The following is a 17923-nucleotide window of genomic DNA, read 5'->3' as shown; positions in this document are numbered from 1 at the left end:
ACATCTGCGAGGCATGGTGCTCACTTCACTTCATTCATTTCATTCACAATTCAACTGATAACGTGTACATGTTCATAAAATCATTCACAGGGGAAATACACTACTGTTAGATGAGAGGGCAAACGGCTTATAGCTGGGTACCTCGATCTAAAGTTAGAGAATTGCTTGTCGAGGAACCAATGGAGGCATGGGATGCTTACCCTGCCTGCCATTTTAAACATCATTCATTCTTTCTTCGTCCCCATTCATTCGTTCGTTCGGCTCATCATCAGACGAGCACCATGCCCCCCAAAGCTTCCGGAAAGGCTGCCAAGAAGGCCGGCAAGGCCCAGAAGAATATTTCGAAGGGCGATAAGAAGAAGAAGCGCAAGAGGAAGGAGAGCTACGCCATTTACATCTACAAGGTTCTGAAACAAGTTCACCCAGACACGGGAATCAGTTCAAAGGCTATGAGCATCATGAACAGCTTCGTTAACGACATCTTCGAGCGCATCGCCGCGGAAGCTTCGCGGCTCGCGCATTACAACAAGCGGTCGACCATCACCAGTCGGGAGATCCAGACAGCCGTCCGTCTCCTGCTACCCGGTGAGCTGGCCAAGCACGCCGTCAGTGAAGGGACCAAGGCCGTCACAAAATACACTAGTTCCAAGTAAGCGGGAGTGCTTGCTAGGGAATCAGCAACCGGCCCTTTTAAGGGCCACAAGTTATTCATAACAGAGTAGATGAATGAAGAACAACAGCGGTTCCCACCGAGTGAAAATTTAAATAATCACCCCGATAACACTTCTAGGATAGATAATACATTATAGGCAGTCCATGGGAGACTTGGATCCACGAGGCAAATTCGTTTCCTTAATAGTTTCGTACGACTTATATGAGAGCGCGGTGTCATTCCTACTCACTTGGCAGCATTAATTGTTGAGGGAAAACAACTTAGAAGGTAACTTGTCGACCGCGGGCATAATCCTTCCGCAGGCCACTACTGAGAATCTGTGGACATACGGGTAATCTATCTTTATTGAAACTCGGGTTCATAACATACGACTGATACTTTATATATCTGTCACGTAATCCATCAAGAGACAAATGTCCCCCCCCCCCTAGTCAGTAGCGAGCTTCAGTCCATTCGTAGTAGCCGCCGGTGCAAGAAGTGAATTGAAGTTTGTGTGAAGTTCCGTAGTATGGCATGAAAATGATGTCGAAAATCCGACTACAGTTCCACAACCATGTGGTTGAAAGGAGGCTCCGCTGTTGAACAACAATCCACCTGTGGCTTAACTTAGAATGCCGACTAGCTGTTTTATTAATCCCGTGTCAATCCAGCAGTGTGTGACGTTGAAACGTAACCAAACTGCCGTTGATAGATAGATTTATCATCTATCCCAATGACATCCAACGAGCTTGGTAATTTAGGTACAGAGTCTAAGCAGGCAGTTTACGTGTGTGTGTGAGCGAGTGCAGGTTTTATCGAGTGCACCCCAATCCCATCGTCCTCAAGTGCCTACAGATTACGCAGTTTCATCGGCAACGGCCATACCATGTTGAAAATACCGGTTCTCGTCCGATCACCGAAGTCAAGCAACATTGGGCGTGGTCAGTACTTGGATGGGTGACCGCTTGGGAACACCACGTGCCGTTGGCGATTTTTTTTTTTACGTCACTATTTCCAGCGTGTTCTAATAAGACTTATGGGATATTATGTTCCCTTCCCTATTCCAGCTATAGCTTGGATGATGACGCCGCTGCATAATTGTAGAGTAATTGATAATTCTTAAGTACTTGCAGCTCCGTATTGAAACTTATGACTGGTAGCATATTCATATGAGACGGTTCACTTCTCTGCGTTTTCTCGAAGAAGGGAATATGTATTCAGGGGATTGTGAACGTACCTCGCGCTCTCCCTAGAAGTTAGAGACATTTTAGGTAAAGAATGTAATATACTGTACATATATGGCTAATTAAAATCCCATTAGTTACTACATTTCAGTGGGTAGTACAAATTCCATAATGAAAATATCTCTGTCCTAGTAGTTGTATCCTTTAAAGAAGCTCGTTGTTTTCCCATGATGAAGGGCAGAACTTGGTCGGTAGAAATTTAAACAGACTGCATTATCAGACCAGGCGTTATTTCAATATCAGCGTTTAGTTTAGGAAATATAGCAATAGCGGAGTTGGGAGAAGTAGTTATAGCATGTACAGTAAGTATAAACAGTTCGCTGTACTGTACAGTGAATATAAATATTTGAATGTACGATGGCAAAACATCAGACATACAGTACGTAGCTCACATATCTTAAAAAATAAATAAATAAAAATAAAGAAGACATTCTGAGGAGTGAGTGGAAAGTGCATATTATAATGAATATTTTTAACTCTCAGTTGACATTGAGAGAGAAAGCCATGCATCGGGGAACCGGTGACTGTTTTTGCGTTACCTTCTGCTATTGGCGTTGTTGGTTAGTAACGAATGAAAGAGGTAGGACGCGGAATCAAATGTCAAAAAACGATAGGGAAATAATAGTAACTGGTTGTATTTCGATCGAGCTCGGCGTGCTGATTCACCAGTGGGGTGTTTCACAAAGTTTACAATCTTTGGAAATTGTGAACTCTGTTTGTAAACTTCTGTTTCACAATCTTTGTTTGTAAAGGTGGACTGTACAAAGGAAATCAAATCTTTACGAATGAAATTTTGCGCTCTTTACAAGTGATATGTTTGTTTCACAACGAAGGAGTAATTTTACAAACGTGTAAACTAAACTTTACTAGTGAAGTTAGCACATTTTCTACAGTAGCCCTGTTGAAATAGCTTCTAATTGTGAATGAAAAAAATAAACACATATGTATAAAATCAATTTTATAGTAACAGGGTACCATTAAGAATTACACTGAAGCAGTTGTGATGTTATTGAGTAGTTCTAGCGACTCAGACGAAGATTTTGCATTTAGGCCTAACGTAGAATTTTCCGGCCACGTTCGTATCATTGTACGAATATTAATGAAAGGTTTCGAATGAATCCCGCGCTATACTTCAGAATACCGCGTTAGTTCTTATATACGAGGAACGTATTTAATAAATACTCGCACTTAAAGAAGAAAAACTTTGCACCGAAAACCAATCACTTAATAATGCAATGTCGGCATTACTTACGCAGTATTCTGAAGTCGTTCCGAATCCCATTTCGCTGTAATCTCTCCTACAAGATATGGGACATCACATGCAACATCTGAAAGGGAAAAGTGGTGCCCTAACCACAAAGCGAGAACTGCATTGGTTGCATAGTAGCTCTCAGTTCCCTGCGTTAGCAGATAAGAACGGAATTTATAAGATTACAGTGTGCAAAAGTTCACACATGGTAGTTGATGTTGTTACAAGATTGAAAAAACTCGAGGCGGGTTATTGATCACCGAATGTGCTTACTCGGGCAAAGGATTTTTATGCTCCTCCTGCTGGGTTCCCTAATGTTGGCGAGGTTATGGATGAAACAATAAAATATACTGATGGACCAGCAGAGAGCGAAGTTGATTTTAATGGATGGACATGTTAGCTGCTCTATCAACTGCATATAACTACGTGGGTCAAATCCATTATTTATCAATTATTTGAATGAATTTCGCGCTAACTTTCGTCAGTTAAGTCGTAGGCTAATTAATGCATTGGTATGCTCGACCAATTGCATGCCGCGAAACTCCGTTGTCGCCGATGTAGCAAAATCTAAATAAAATATATATAAAAAAATATAAACATGTCCATCGATAGTTCTAAAATTACAGCTACTTTACCTCTGATCCTTAGTGATTTTTGTAAACTGTCGTTGGCGATTTTGTTCAACCAATTATGCGTATTTGTAAGTTTGTTTCGCCGATTTTGTAAAGTTCGTTAAAACATACAAGTGAATAAGATTGCATTGTGAAACACAGTTAACAAGCATATGTAATATTTCCGTTGTTAATTGTATATTGTTAATTTGTAATTTGTTAGCGTTGTGAAACATGCCCCCATTTACCTTTAGAGGTAATATCTACATTAATATTTAGTTAAAATTTAAAGAAATTTTAAACGAATGGAAGCTGCATTTTAATTCACCCCAAATTACTATGTTCCCTTTCAGATTATCAGCTGTTGTTGTTGTTGTCGTTGTTGTATTGTAAGTTCTCACTTATTGTTAGCTAGCCGTACCCGTTCGCTCCGCTCCACCTGTTAGAAATAAATATAAAGTAATTACATAATTAAAATAGGACGACTGATCCATGGAACAACTTTTACAACAGCGCAAGATAATCTGCTTCGCATATTACCCAATTTTTTTTTAGCACTGCATTTATTGCATATATATTTTATGTATTTTAACACGATTCAATTGAGCATAGTTAAAATATGAATTATTAAAATAATGGATTGCCAAGCTAAAGTACTATTACTGCATACTAAATCAATACACTCTCGTTGTTCGTTAATTCTCTGAGATTAAAATGCGTGTACATAAATATTATTTTAAGAAATACAGAAAACGAATGTACAAAATAGCCTATCAAATTTTCTGTGCATAAGAAGCTATTTTAATCTTACCTGTCCTCGATTTACTCAGACGTTACTGTAATAACATTATAGCATTATGTCCATCTAGAGAAACTACAGTTTCCAATGGTGAAATAATAACTAATTATACAAATCAGTTAATTTACGAGCTTGTGATATTACTTCATACAAACACAGAAACATTCCCTGTAGGCTATGTTTAATAGCTTTCGATTGTTTGTTGATGTCCAAGGCCCCTGTTTCGATTGTTGTTGTCCAAGGCCCCTTATAGACGAAGTCATTTGTTCTTAATTCATTGCACCGTCTTAGATAGCGTTATTTTAATTTTAAAACTCATTTATCTCATTAAATATCAGTCCTATCAAAATGTTGTAAAAAAATAAAACTTAACGGAAATCATTTTTAAAGGAACATCTGTTATGTAACATTTTTTCTCAAATATCAATAATAAGCGAGATATTTCGATTTATTTAATTAAGGCCCCCTTATAACCCCCCTTTTAAATAAAGTATTTCGAATGCCATATAGCCTAAAATCTAAGTTACAACAAACTTAATTTATATTCCAGTTTTCATATAAATCGGTTCAGCCATTATCGCGTGAAAAGGTAACAAACATACAGACAGACATACAAACAAAATTTTCAAAAATGCGATTTTCGGTTTCAGGGTGGTTAATTATATATGTTAGGACCAATTACTTTTGGAAAATCGAAACTTACCAGAAAAATTTCGGCTACAGATTTATTATTAGTATAGATAGTACGAGATACGACCGCAATTTTGTACGACTAGTGTAATGAAGGAATGCAAAAAATTATTTTGGAACTTTGCAATGTTAGTCTATCATTAAAATAAAATTAAATCTTAATTCGTCCCTTTTGCAGGAGTCTTCTTCATCCAGTATGTTGTTGGCTGATATGGAGGAGGAGGGGGGGGGGGACATGCTCTAAAGGGATAAAATTTGCTTAGCAAATCGATATGGTGACTAACGCTTGCAATGCGTCATAGCTATAATTGTACTGCGCGGTAATTTCAGAGTAATAAGAGTTCAGTTCAGGGATCTGCTAATTTCTTCATATTGTGTTCGGCAATGGAATAGTACCGCAGTAGCATTAAGAGGTTTTTATAATTTGAACTGATATGTGCAGGTATATTGACCCCCCCCCTCCCACCGCTGGCCGACGCGGACTGCAATGACAACAGTAAGCCACACGTCATACGTAAGCCTTTCTTCTTCTTCTTCTTCTTTGCTCGCCTGGCAAATACAGTCTTGGATTTCACATATTCAATTTTTCACAGTCCCAACTCCCTTGCATGGACGTGTTTTCACGTACCTTTAAAGTTTCTCCTCTCATTCATTCAGTCTATTCGCAAGCCTGAGGGTTTTCCGTGGTTTTCCCTAAGGAGCTAAGACAAATGTAGGGATGAGCCCAGAAAGAAAAGGGCATTCACTTCCTTAGACCCTGGTAACTGCTCTTTCTAGAGGAAGGAGGAGGAGAAAGAAACCCCCCCACCCCCACCGACGTGGACTGCAATGACAACAGTAAGCAACACGTTATATGTAAAGCCTTATTATTATTATTATTATTATTATTATTATTATTATTATTATTATTATTATTATTATTATTTACAATGGGACTAAAGGTGGTGTAGATACACTATGTCAAATGTGCCACAATCTTTCCTGCAATAGAAAGACGAGGCGCTGGCCACTAGCAATATTTTACAACATGCTAAATATTGCAAGTATAAATTCATGGATAATTTATAGTTAGAAGAACTCAGAAAACAATATCAAGAAAACAATTCATTTTCCAATTGTGTGAAGAGCTGACAAAACCGTGGATGCAGCACCGCTTTGCACGTCCTACTTTACACCGATCTCTGCGGGCAACAATTGAAGAACATCTGAACATTGCTGTGCAACAACAATGCCAGGTAATGCAGCCAGATGGTGAACGTACTGTTTGCTATAAATGTCCTGCAAAGAAGAGGAGAATGATGACAACATTTTGTGGACTTTGCAAAAAGGGGTTCTGCAGAGAACATCGCGCTGTTGTTTGCACTAATTGTAAATAGGACAATAACATGAACGTAAAGACTTTATGACAAACTTAAAATTAAATGAACACTAATGGCTACGAAATGTGTAAAAGTTGTTAAATGTGTGATATTGAGTTGATTTCAGTTAATTAAAATGTGAGTAGTAAAAATTACGAATGCTTACCTTTAACATGAGTACAGTGATGATTACCTGTCTAGGGTTAAGTAGTCGCGTGGTGAGTTTAGGAATTCCCAGACCACCTCTAAGATTGTTTAAAATAAAGGTATTGTAATCGTACGTTTCTGTCTTTTGTCAATAGTAACGTTGACCTTTCTTTTTCGAGAAAACAAAATCTGTTGTACAGTTAAAGGTACTGAAATAGTAAGAAATTTTCTGAAATCCCCACGCGTTTGCAAGTGTAAGTCTCTGTTGTAACCTGTTGATTTACGAGAGACTGTGTGTGCTTTCGTACAGTGTTTCTAAAATGTGCAGTAACGAGTCAGAAATCATTGGAATGTAGTGTAGGTGTGTTTGTTATAACCGGGAATCAATCCGCAGTACTTGACCAATCAACTACGGGAAATATCAGAAAAATTGGCAGGAGTTAGCAAGAAAAACAAAGGTAAAATATCACGTGAACGAGCACCGATACCGAGCACTATGTACAATATACCCTAGAGAAAAAGACAAGAAAACAAAAGTCAACCGCTGCAAGTGTTACGAAGTGGTGTGTGAAACATATAATGAAGAATGTCTGCGGGAAGCGCATCTAGTGAGATAAAGGGTGAAATGGAGGATTCTGCTAAAAATAAAGAAAGGAAGAAAAATGTTTACAGTTAATACAAGTATTGTTTTCTCTTGTGGGTTTATGTTTAGTATAATAGATGTGTGTGTGTGTGTGTGTGTGTGTGTGTGTGTGTGAAAAAAGTGAAAAAAATAACAGGTCTGTAATAATAATAGTTAATAATTCTGTAGTTCACTGCAAAAACTGTATAGCCATAAAAGGACAGATGATAATAACGTTGTTATCTTATTCTTGCTGCTGTGTAAGCCTAAGTTTCCACGTGAGGGATAGAAGAGACATGACAACATATAGCATTACAATTTGTTTAATGTGTATAAATTTCTTTAATACTGATTTTTCTCAGAACAAGCTGTGTGAGGGTTAAAGAGTTCTTGCACTGAAGCTCAGAATTATTTATTATTATTATTATTATTATTATTATTATTATTATTATTATTATTATTATTATTATTATTGTGTGAAGAGTTGTATCGGAAGTGCTTTATAGACTAAATTAATAATTTCTATCTTAACTGAAATATTTACATTATATTTCACACAGTATAGTTACAGGTAGCATAAATTCAGATAATGGTTTTTATATGGGAATCTACTTCTTGTGTTTAGAGGCTACATTTATACAGAGTTAATAATTTCTCCCCTATGTAACATATTTCCATGAAATTTTATACGCATCTATGCAAAAACGAATTATGCTCGTGTAATTAGGGAATTAGGGAAAAATTAGTTTTTCTGATAATTTTTAATGTTTTAATAGAAATTATGCTCCTAAAAGATGACTAGCCTGCCATATTTTTCGCAGTTGGTAACAAAATGCTAGATTCATGGATATACTCCATAATTTAGTTGTTCATTATATGTTCAAGAAGTGTTGAATTTTTCTTGGAGAAATTAAGCTCCTTCATCCAGACTCTGAAAAGTGGCTGCTGTCGAATTCGTAAAGCGCCACCAAGAGATGAATATAACATCTAAGTTTGCAGGATGTAGCAGCTAAATTTTAAGCCGTATAGAGTTTAATATTTGATTAATGTGTGGGTAGAAGAATTGAAAGTTAACTCAGGTTTACTTGTAATGCACAGCCTGTTAAATATGTCGTAAAAAAAAAAAAAAAAAAAAAAACTAGTTGCACAAATCTCAGTAAACGTGCCAATTAAATGAATGCTAACGTATTATAGATTGCTTTTCGCGTATTAAATGAAAGTACACATCTTGTCCTATGACCTCCATAAGGGAAGGTTTAACAGTATAAAACAGCCACTGACCCCACGAACAAAAATCAACTGAAGAGCGTGACTTTAAAAAAAAAACTCATGTTTTGTCCCACCTCTTACTGATATTGATGTTTTGTATGCTGTTGTGCACAATGCCTAGCTTTTGTTTAAGCCTAGATATTACTTAAACTTCGGTTATGATGAAGTTGATTTTCTTACATAGTTTTGCGTTCTGGACAACTGTGCGCCGGCATCTCTCGGAACATCCGAGATCAGGTCCCTATCCCCTCCACCGCAAAGTCAAATAGCGTCTGTCACTTGATTTTGAATATTAAACAAACATACCATCACGGCATTTCCGTTATGGCATCTGGTGTCATCAATAAGCTACAAATAAAGGAAAGAAAGAAAGAAAGAAAGAAAGAAAGAAAGAAAGAAAGAAAGAAAGAAAGTAGCACAGTCACTGTCCTGAACAAGGTACGCAAGTATTATTTTAATTAATGCGTATCGCCTACCAGCCGCCGAAACTATTCGACAGGAGAGTGAATATCCTACACGGTCCTGTAAAAATGTTCTGAATACACTAAATGACGTGTAATTTTTTTTCTATTATTAGGACAATTGAACGTGTCATTGCTCCTGCGGGTTGCTTTGTTTCACACCACAGAGAATTCAGGTTCTCAACCCCCCGGGATTCTAGAGATAAGAGAGCGATGAGGTTAAAGGAGTAGGCGTTTGTTCGTGTTTTTGTTTTTACTTTAGAAAAATTGCGAAACGTGACGCAATAGCGATAAGTTTTATGAACAAGTTTGCTGAATCGACCAATTGAAGGTAATTTATATTTTGCTAAAGAAGAGAGGAGATTAATGAAATCAGTTATTGTAATAATCGTAGTAGATTGAAGGAATTGTTTGTATTCAAACTCCTTTTTGAAATAAGCTGCTCGGATGCTTATCAGGGTGACGGTTATAAATGTTATCGTAATACCCACCCGAGGTCACAAAGGTCACAGTCTTCCGCTTGTCCTTTCCTAAGCAGACCACGTCTGTACTATCGAAAATAATGAGTCACAGTTATAGTTTCGTGAAAGTAAAAAATGTTAGATAGGAGACAAGTAGCTACTCTTATACAATCATAATCACATTTTGTATCCAATATAGTATAAACGAGCTACATGTAAGTACTGTGTAAAGTTTCATTAAAACAATATATTATATATGAGACAAGTCACTAATTTTTGTCAAAACGCATCGTCTATAAAGGGGTAGTTTCTCCTCTTATACAGTAGTGACTATAGTGCGAAGTTTCATGGAAATATGTCACATTTTTAGTCCAGCTAGATTTGCTTTCTGGACCACTTTGAGCCTTGGCGCTTGTGATCGGTCGGACGGAGGATCACTCGTCCCGGCGGCGTTAACCCTTAATTTGGTAAATATATATAATGTGCAATATTATAGAACTGTGAAATTTTTTTTTAATTTTCCTAAGAAACTTTGTTATCCATCGTTCTATTAAAAAATTGTTTATTAACCTATAGGATACATTGCGATATTTGTCAAACAGGCTGTGGGAAAATGCTGATACGGTGAGGAATGGAAAGGGAGAAACCATTTATATTATTGAGGTGACCTTGAACTGAGGGTAGTAGGAACGAGACCTGGAGTACGGTACAACCGGCTCTTCCGAGAAATAACTAGTGGCCCTGAAAAGGGCCTTTTTGCGGGCAGGAGTACCTTTGTTAATTCAAGCCCTCTCGCCGCGGATGCGCCTAGCCAGCTGAATATCCTTGGGCATAATGGTCACGCGCTTGGCGTGGATGGCGCAAAGGTTGGTATCCTCGAAGAGACCGACGAGGTATGCCTCGCTTGCCTCCTGCAAGGCCATTACGGCTGAGCTCTGGAAACGGAGGTCGGTTTTGAAATCCTGAGCGATTTCACGCACCAAGCGCTGGAAAGGCAGCTTGCGGATGAGGAGCTCGGTGCTCTTCTGGTAACGACGGATCTCGCGAAGAGCAACTGTACCAGGGCGGTATCGATGGGGTTTCTTCACGCCTCCAGTAGCCGGTGCGCTCTTCCTAGCGGCCTTCGTTGCCAGCTGCTTTCGTGGAGCCTTGCCTCCCGTGGACTTACGCGCAGTTTGCTTCGTACGTGCCATCGCTTACTCCTTAGTCCTCGCAACCCAAGTTGACGCAATACAGTCGCCCCCGCTGCCCCCAAGAGGGGTATTTATGTCTTCGCCCGTTGAGAAGCCACGCCCCTTCCGTAATGTGATTGGTCCGCGGGTTTTAGTATATAAACCAAAAAATGACCCGCCGTCGAGATGATCGAGTGCGGACCGTACGGGAACACGCCCGAGGCGAAAAGTGAAGGCCACCGTTTTGCTTATAATACCGGGCGCGGACCGTACGAGAACACGCCTGAGGCGTATTTGTATACTTCAGAGAGAAACCCTTTAGTTGCGTGTTTTCTTTCCAGTGAGAACCGAAACAGTGGGTAGGTCTATTCAGTGTTCGTGTGTGTGTACTCTTCCGTAAAGATGTAGCTACGAAGGAGGAACCTCTACAGTGTGGCCACTGAGTAGTGATCATTAGTGCTAGAGAAGCCGTACGCAAGTGACTAAACCCTCAAGACTGTGTGTTTTTGTGCCATTGCCTCGAGTGAACTCTTCAATTGTTAACATCTCTAGTGTGGTGCTAGTGTACGGACCACTAGTTAACCGATCCAGATATACAGTTCTCTCCGCTTAACGATAGGACGTTACTGCGGAAATTTCCATCTAGTTGTAGCGCACCTTTACTACAAATATTGTTCCAGTTAGAGAGAAGCCAACACAGTGTAGCATACCGAGTGACTGACAATTTGGGCGTGTATTAAATCTTATATCACGTCAAGTGTATTCGAGTGCAAGACATTTACTATGCGTGCAGTCATGTTTCACTCTCTCTGCTAGTGAAAACTAAACAGTGCTCTGTGTGCTCATAGTACAAAACAATCTAACGTGCAGTGAGTGAACCAACTAAATAGTGTCAACGAAACTTTACACTCCAAATATTCTCCTTTGTCTTTTCATTTCTGGACTTAGTTTAACCTTTCTTATCTCTTTCTCCAATATATACCTCAAATGCCGCAGTGTCAATTACAGTGTTTAGTGCTACGTATTACATCTTCAACCAAATAGTGCATCATAACTCCAACACAAATCAAAAGGAGGAGCCACCATGAATAACAACAACCCTGAAAGCAGAGCAACACAACCAGCAGACAGAGGTAAGGGCAGTCACAACTCCTCAAAAAACCGCTCTCACTCCGCTGAGGATTTGTCAGTAAACACTCCATCCACTGACAATCCCTTTCCAGGTCTACTACACCAGCAGTCACCGCCTGACGCTTTCACAGAATCAGAGGCAAACACAACCCTAATAATATATAATTATAGTGCCTCAGAGCTCAAAAAAGTTCTAAACCAAATTCGTGTGCATGTTCGCTGGTATAAACACCATGAACACCTACTTATTATAAATTTCCATACCCGAGCTCACCTCTCAAAATTTACACAGTACATTCCACCCTCAATTCTTGGGCCTAGTGATAAAACTCAGTACATGATTCCGGAGCAAGCTAAATTGCAAGCTCCTTGGCTCTCACAACCCGCTCAAAGACAATACAAACCAAATGCAGCTACCAAAGAAATATCTGCCCCTACCGCAAAAACTCCACTCAAAACAAATAACAGAGAACTACGATACAGACTAGAAAATCTGATATCGTCTCTGCCACTTCCCTCTCAAAGCACCACAGTACACCAAGACCTACAATCCCCCGTGTCACCAATCCAAACGAATCCTAATTTTGCCCCCAATCAAATCACGCCACAACCTTCCACATCAAATGCAAATAATCAAACCACTCCTAGCAAAGACATTCGAATATCACAAACGCAACCACCGCCTGCTGCAACTCAAATTGACTCACGCGTAGCTATGCGTATCAATAACCAAGATCTACACAAAAACAACCCCACCATCATATATCAAGATTGCCTAAAAATTCAAATCACACCACCTAGACAAACCTGGTCGCAAAAATTCAGTTCAACAACTCTTATTTTCGAAAACCAAGAGCACTTAGATAAATTCATCTCCTCCTACCCACCCAACACTTTCGGACCCAACGCAGAATATGCAATTAAAATTAACAGACAGAACAGAAATACGGAGAGTGCTCAATCTTACGCCAAAGAAACCAATCTAGTTGCTACTGGAATCTCCCCGGAAATAGATATAGAAACAGTATCAGCTGCTATGACAAACATCAACTTAGAACACACTAGGATCACAAGAATAAGAAATAGCTACGGACCAACGCCCCTTGTTCGCATTTTCACAAAAAACCCGAACACCATATCGACACTTCTCAGCGATGGCCTCCGACTGTGGGGCAGAACATATCATTGTGAACCACCCAAACTAGGAAAACGCCATATTCCATGCAGGAACTGTCATCAGTATCTGCATGAGAAGAAAAACTGCACAAACCCCGCAGTTTGTTTTCACTGTGGGAACATTGGCACTTCCTGTGCACATAAAGATCGACCACATCATTGCGCCACCTGTAATAGAGACGGACATTATACAGGACAGATGCACTGTCCACTATATCCACGCGAAATCCAACTCCCCGATGAACCTACCTACAGACCATTCATTAGGAAACAAAATATTGATTCGCCACTTAAACCCAGCCAAATGACACCCCCAAACCAGCCCCCGTCTCTTAACACAATCAATTTCCCAACCCTCAACTCCGTCGACAGCGACATATCCAACATACCAAACGAAACCACCAACAGTCCCAAACCCCACACATTTGCTCAGATCTTGGCAACACCACAAAAAACCGACAGAAATGATCTACCCACCCCCCAACAAATCGCCAACTTTATAGATGAACGTATCGCCATCCACATAACCCGCATTGAAAAATACATTGACGAAAAAATCAATCAAGCCATCAACAATTTAACACAATTTATCACAGCCACAACAATAAACACGACCCCACCCTCACGACTCGAAAATACCACAGCCACTATAAATGCCACAGCCAAAAAGACCATAAATAGAAAAGTCAGCGTTGCACCTTATGGAAACAATATAGATGTAATAATCACGCCCATAGTCCAGAAAGTCCAAACTATGATAGGTGGCGCAATAGAACGAGCCCTGGCGGATTACCAATCCCTACCCTGCCCCTCAGGAAATTCACGGCACCTAGACACCACAAACAGCCTCTCACCAACAACCTAATACCACTATAATGGCGTCCATCCTACTTCGACATGACATCACGATAATTCATTGCAATATTAGGCACCTGTATAACAACAGAACGGAACTCACTCACCTCATCAAAGAGCAAAAACCCGAAATCATATGTTTAAATGAAACCCACCTTCGAGACAAAGACCGCTTTACTATGAGAGACTTCACTATATATCGACGCGACAGACCTACGATAGGAGGAGGAGTTATGATTATGACTAACAAAAACTTGACAACAACTCAAATTCCCCTACCCCTTCACCTCGACGACCAAGAATGTGTAATAATTCAAATCCACATAGGAAATTCTCGCATGCATGTGGCTTCTTTCTACTCTCCGCCAGCTAATCCACTCCCATCCACACTCCTGCGTTACCTTCACACCCTTCCAAATGTCATAATCACCACAGATATCAACGCCCACCACCCCTTCCTCCATGATAACAATCGGAACACCAAAGGCAACCACCTAGTGACGCTCTTACCCAGTCTCAACCTAGTACAAGTTCCACTCCCTGCCCCCACACGCCTACCAACTCCTACTCAACAATTTACAACTCCTGATAAAATATTCATCTCTCCCAGATTACATAACCGACTCATCAATACTCTAGTCCTTCCCCCTCTAAATTCAGATCACGCACCCATACAAATTAAACTTGCCTGCCCCTTTTACCGCTCTCAACCCGTAAACGAAGCTATATACATGCGAGATTATCGTAACGCTGATTGGCAGAAATTCAAAGACTACATATCTAAATCACTCCCTCATTTTCCAATCACGAAACACGAAGACTTAGACACCGCAGAGACTTTGTTTGTACAGGTGCTTAATGAAGCTATTCAAGACTCAATACCACAAAAACGATATACCACTGACCGTCGCCGTGCACTACCTCCAGACATCTTAAAAATCATAAAGACAAAAAGAGCAGCACACAGACTCTACATGCGCACCCATGAAGATGAAGACAGACGCCTCTACCGCTCACTACAAGAAGATGTCAAAGACGCTATACAGAGATACGAGACGCGACGATGGGACAAATTCATTCAGAAAGTCGACAAAGACAGACTAAACGCTCCCAAGCGATTTTGGGAAACCATAAAGCGTATTAGGGGCAAGTACCAATATACTTCCCACCCATTACGCAACAGACAACAAACGATTATTGACACACCAGGCAAACTGGAAGCCTTCCGACAGTTTCTATCCAACACGCACACAACACCTATACATCCAGATTTCGACCAAGATCATTACCATTTCATCACAGATCATATCAATAACCATCATATCCTCTATAATCCACTCCCAGCACCAGCACCACGATCAACCGACGACCCCATCATTGATGACATCACCATACTAGACATCTCACTTGCCCTCCAAACATGCAAGAACTCAGCACCAGGACCTGATGGTATCACATACCAAACACTTAAACAACTCCCGCCGACAGCCCTTAATTTTCTTGCTGGTCTTTTCACCCTCTCTTTGAAACTTGGACACGCTCCGACACGCTGGAGACATTCACACATACTTCTATTTCCAAAACCTGGTAAAGACGCCTCAGACCCCGCAAACTACCGACCCATAAGCCTCACCCCGACTATTGCCAAGTTAATGGAGAAAGTACTCGTTTCACGCTTGCAGGTTTACCTGCGCGACCGAAATATGATTCCCGATTCTCAGGCGGGCTTCAGACCGGGAGTCCAGCCGACTGATCAGCTGATACGGGTACTTACCCCCATTGAGGAGGCCTACTCTAAACGACATTACTCAATCTTGGTAGCGCTCGACGCCAGACGAGCCTTTGACACAGTATGGCTGGACGCCTTGCGATATAAATTAACAAACATGCAATTTCCGCACGAAATAACACGCTGGATCTCCAGCTTCCTGAATAACCGATCTGGCCAGGTTCGTCTTGGCAGACAAGATCTGTCCCGCACCTTCCAAATCGAAGCAGGAGTTCCCCAGGGCAGCGTGATTTCCCCCCTGCTCTATAACATATATGTATCTGACATCCCTCAACCCAACAACAATCAAGTGGGCCTGGCACAGTTTGCTGACGATGTTGCTTTCTGGGCCACCCATCCCCGCTTACGATCCGCCAGGGTACTAATAGACAACGCCCTGAGACAGTACACTGAGTGGGCCAACACCTGGAGAATTACCATCAACACCGAAAAAACCCAAACCTGTGTCTTCCGCCCCTCTTTAAAATCACGAATCACAAACAGACAACACATTACAATCGGACAAGCATTAATACCACTCCAACACAAAGTAACATATCTAGGCATTCCACTCACATCAAAACTCTCTTGGACTACAATAGCGCAAACAATATGGGACAAATACAACAAAGCCACTAAAGCAGTAAGCTACCTAAGCGGCATTAGACGACAAGGCTGCCACGCCAACACATTACTACACCTATATAAAGCACTGGTTCGATCCCAGTGCACCTACTCCTCCTACTTTCTATTGCAATCTTCACCCTCAACACAAAAGAAATTTGAGTCCCGTGAAAGGAAATTATTGCGCCAGATATTTCGACTACCCAAACATACCAGAAACGACACAGTATACATCCACACCAAAACGAAACCACTCTCCACACACCTAATCCGAACAGTCACTAAATACACACACTTCGCACTACGTCGCTCATACACACAACATATGTTTAACAATCCTCCACACACCAACAAGAACACAACCATTGAAAAACTCCTACAAGCCTATCAAGATCACTTCAATCCACAAAATAACCATTAAACTCTCCCCCCCTCTCTCCCTCTCTACAACACCCCTCGTCTCCCGGAATCGGCAAATTCGCGGCCTGTTTCCCATAAATACTCCACAAGAATGCCATCGTTGAGGAATGCACATATATGTCATGGACCAGAACCCGACACATACAATTAATAATCCACCTTCATCTACAACGAGAGGAAATCGAAATCAAACACCCCACCCACAACATAACGTACCAGCGAACATCACTCCGACTGCTGGATAGCAGAAGTCAAAATTCCAACGCCCAAACACAAGGATAACAACAATATAAACAAATTGTGACTGCCCTCACCACTGCTTAGTGATGCATGATAGCTACCGTTGAATAACTAAACAATAAATAAATACATTCAAAATTCACGCAAGCCCAGTAAATAATTTACATCACAAATAGTTCATGGTTACTCCTCAAATAACAACAAATCAGAACTTAAAATCTGCTTCTTAAATCTTCTTTCTTACTTTCTACCCACCTGTCTTCTTTCCACGTCTCAACCTCAATCTCATAAAAGCCCTAAATATCCAACATTCTAATAACACTGCACTCACAAGCACTCACGGTCGAAGAGGGCATTGTAATGTAAGACCCTAAAACGACCGCTGGCTCTGCCAGCAATCAACTCTGACACCGGCCGTCGAGATCACTTTTAACCTTCGTCACACGAGCAACATGACTGGACGCGGCAAGGGAGGCAAGGGTCTTGGCAAAGGTGGAGCGAAGCGCCACAGGAAGGTTCTCCGAGATAATATTCAGGGCATCACGAAGCCGGCCATTCGTCGTCTCGCCCGACGTGGAGGCGTAAAGCGTATCTCCGGCCTCATCTACGAGGAGACGAGAGGTGTTCTCAAGGTCTTTCTGGAGAACGTAATCCGTGACGCTGTAACATACACCGAGCACGCGAAGCGGAAGACAGTCACGGCCATGGACGTGGTATACGCCTTGAAGAGGCAGGGGAGGACTCTCTACGGGTTCGGCGGTTAGACTGCCTACACACGTCTGCTGCCGAATCCGTCGGCAAAACGGCCCTTTTCAGGGCCATAAAATCCGTCTAAAAAGGGCAGTAGTTGTCGAGATTAATTTAATTCACCTTTACTGTGTGACCACTAGCTCAACAGGCCAGTGCGGAAAACAGAACTTATTTCGTAGGGGCACTTCAGTATCAGCAAAAGACGTTGTAAGAAATGCCTCTCC

The 17923-nt window shown here is 40.9% G+C and overlaps 1 non-coding gene across 1 annotated transcript; it reads left to right on the top strand.

The window, feature by feature from the left end:
* Positions 1-1523: 1523 nt before the first annotated feature.
* LOC138693895 (5S ribosomal RNA) lies at positions 1524-1642 on the top strand. The gene has a single exon (XR_011330581.1). It is a non-coding gene; the product is annotated as a 5S ribosomal RNA (ribosomal RNA).
* The last annotated feature ends 16281 nt before the right edge of the window (positions 1643-17923 follow it).

This window comes from Periplaneta americana, unplaced genomic scaffold, assembly GCF_040183065.1.
Source record: "Periplaneta americana isolate PAMFEO1 unplaced genomic scaffold, P.americana_PAMFEO1_priV1 scaffold_24, whole genome shotgun sequence".
Taxonomy (NCBI): Eukaryota; Metazoa; Arthropoda; class Insecta; order Blattodea; family Blattidae; genus Periplaneta; species Periplaneta americana.
Note: the sequence above shows the minus strand (reverse complement) of the source record. Positions and strands in the feature narration are given on the sequence as shown.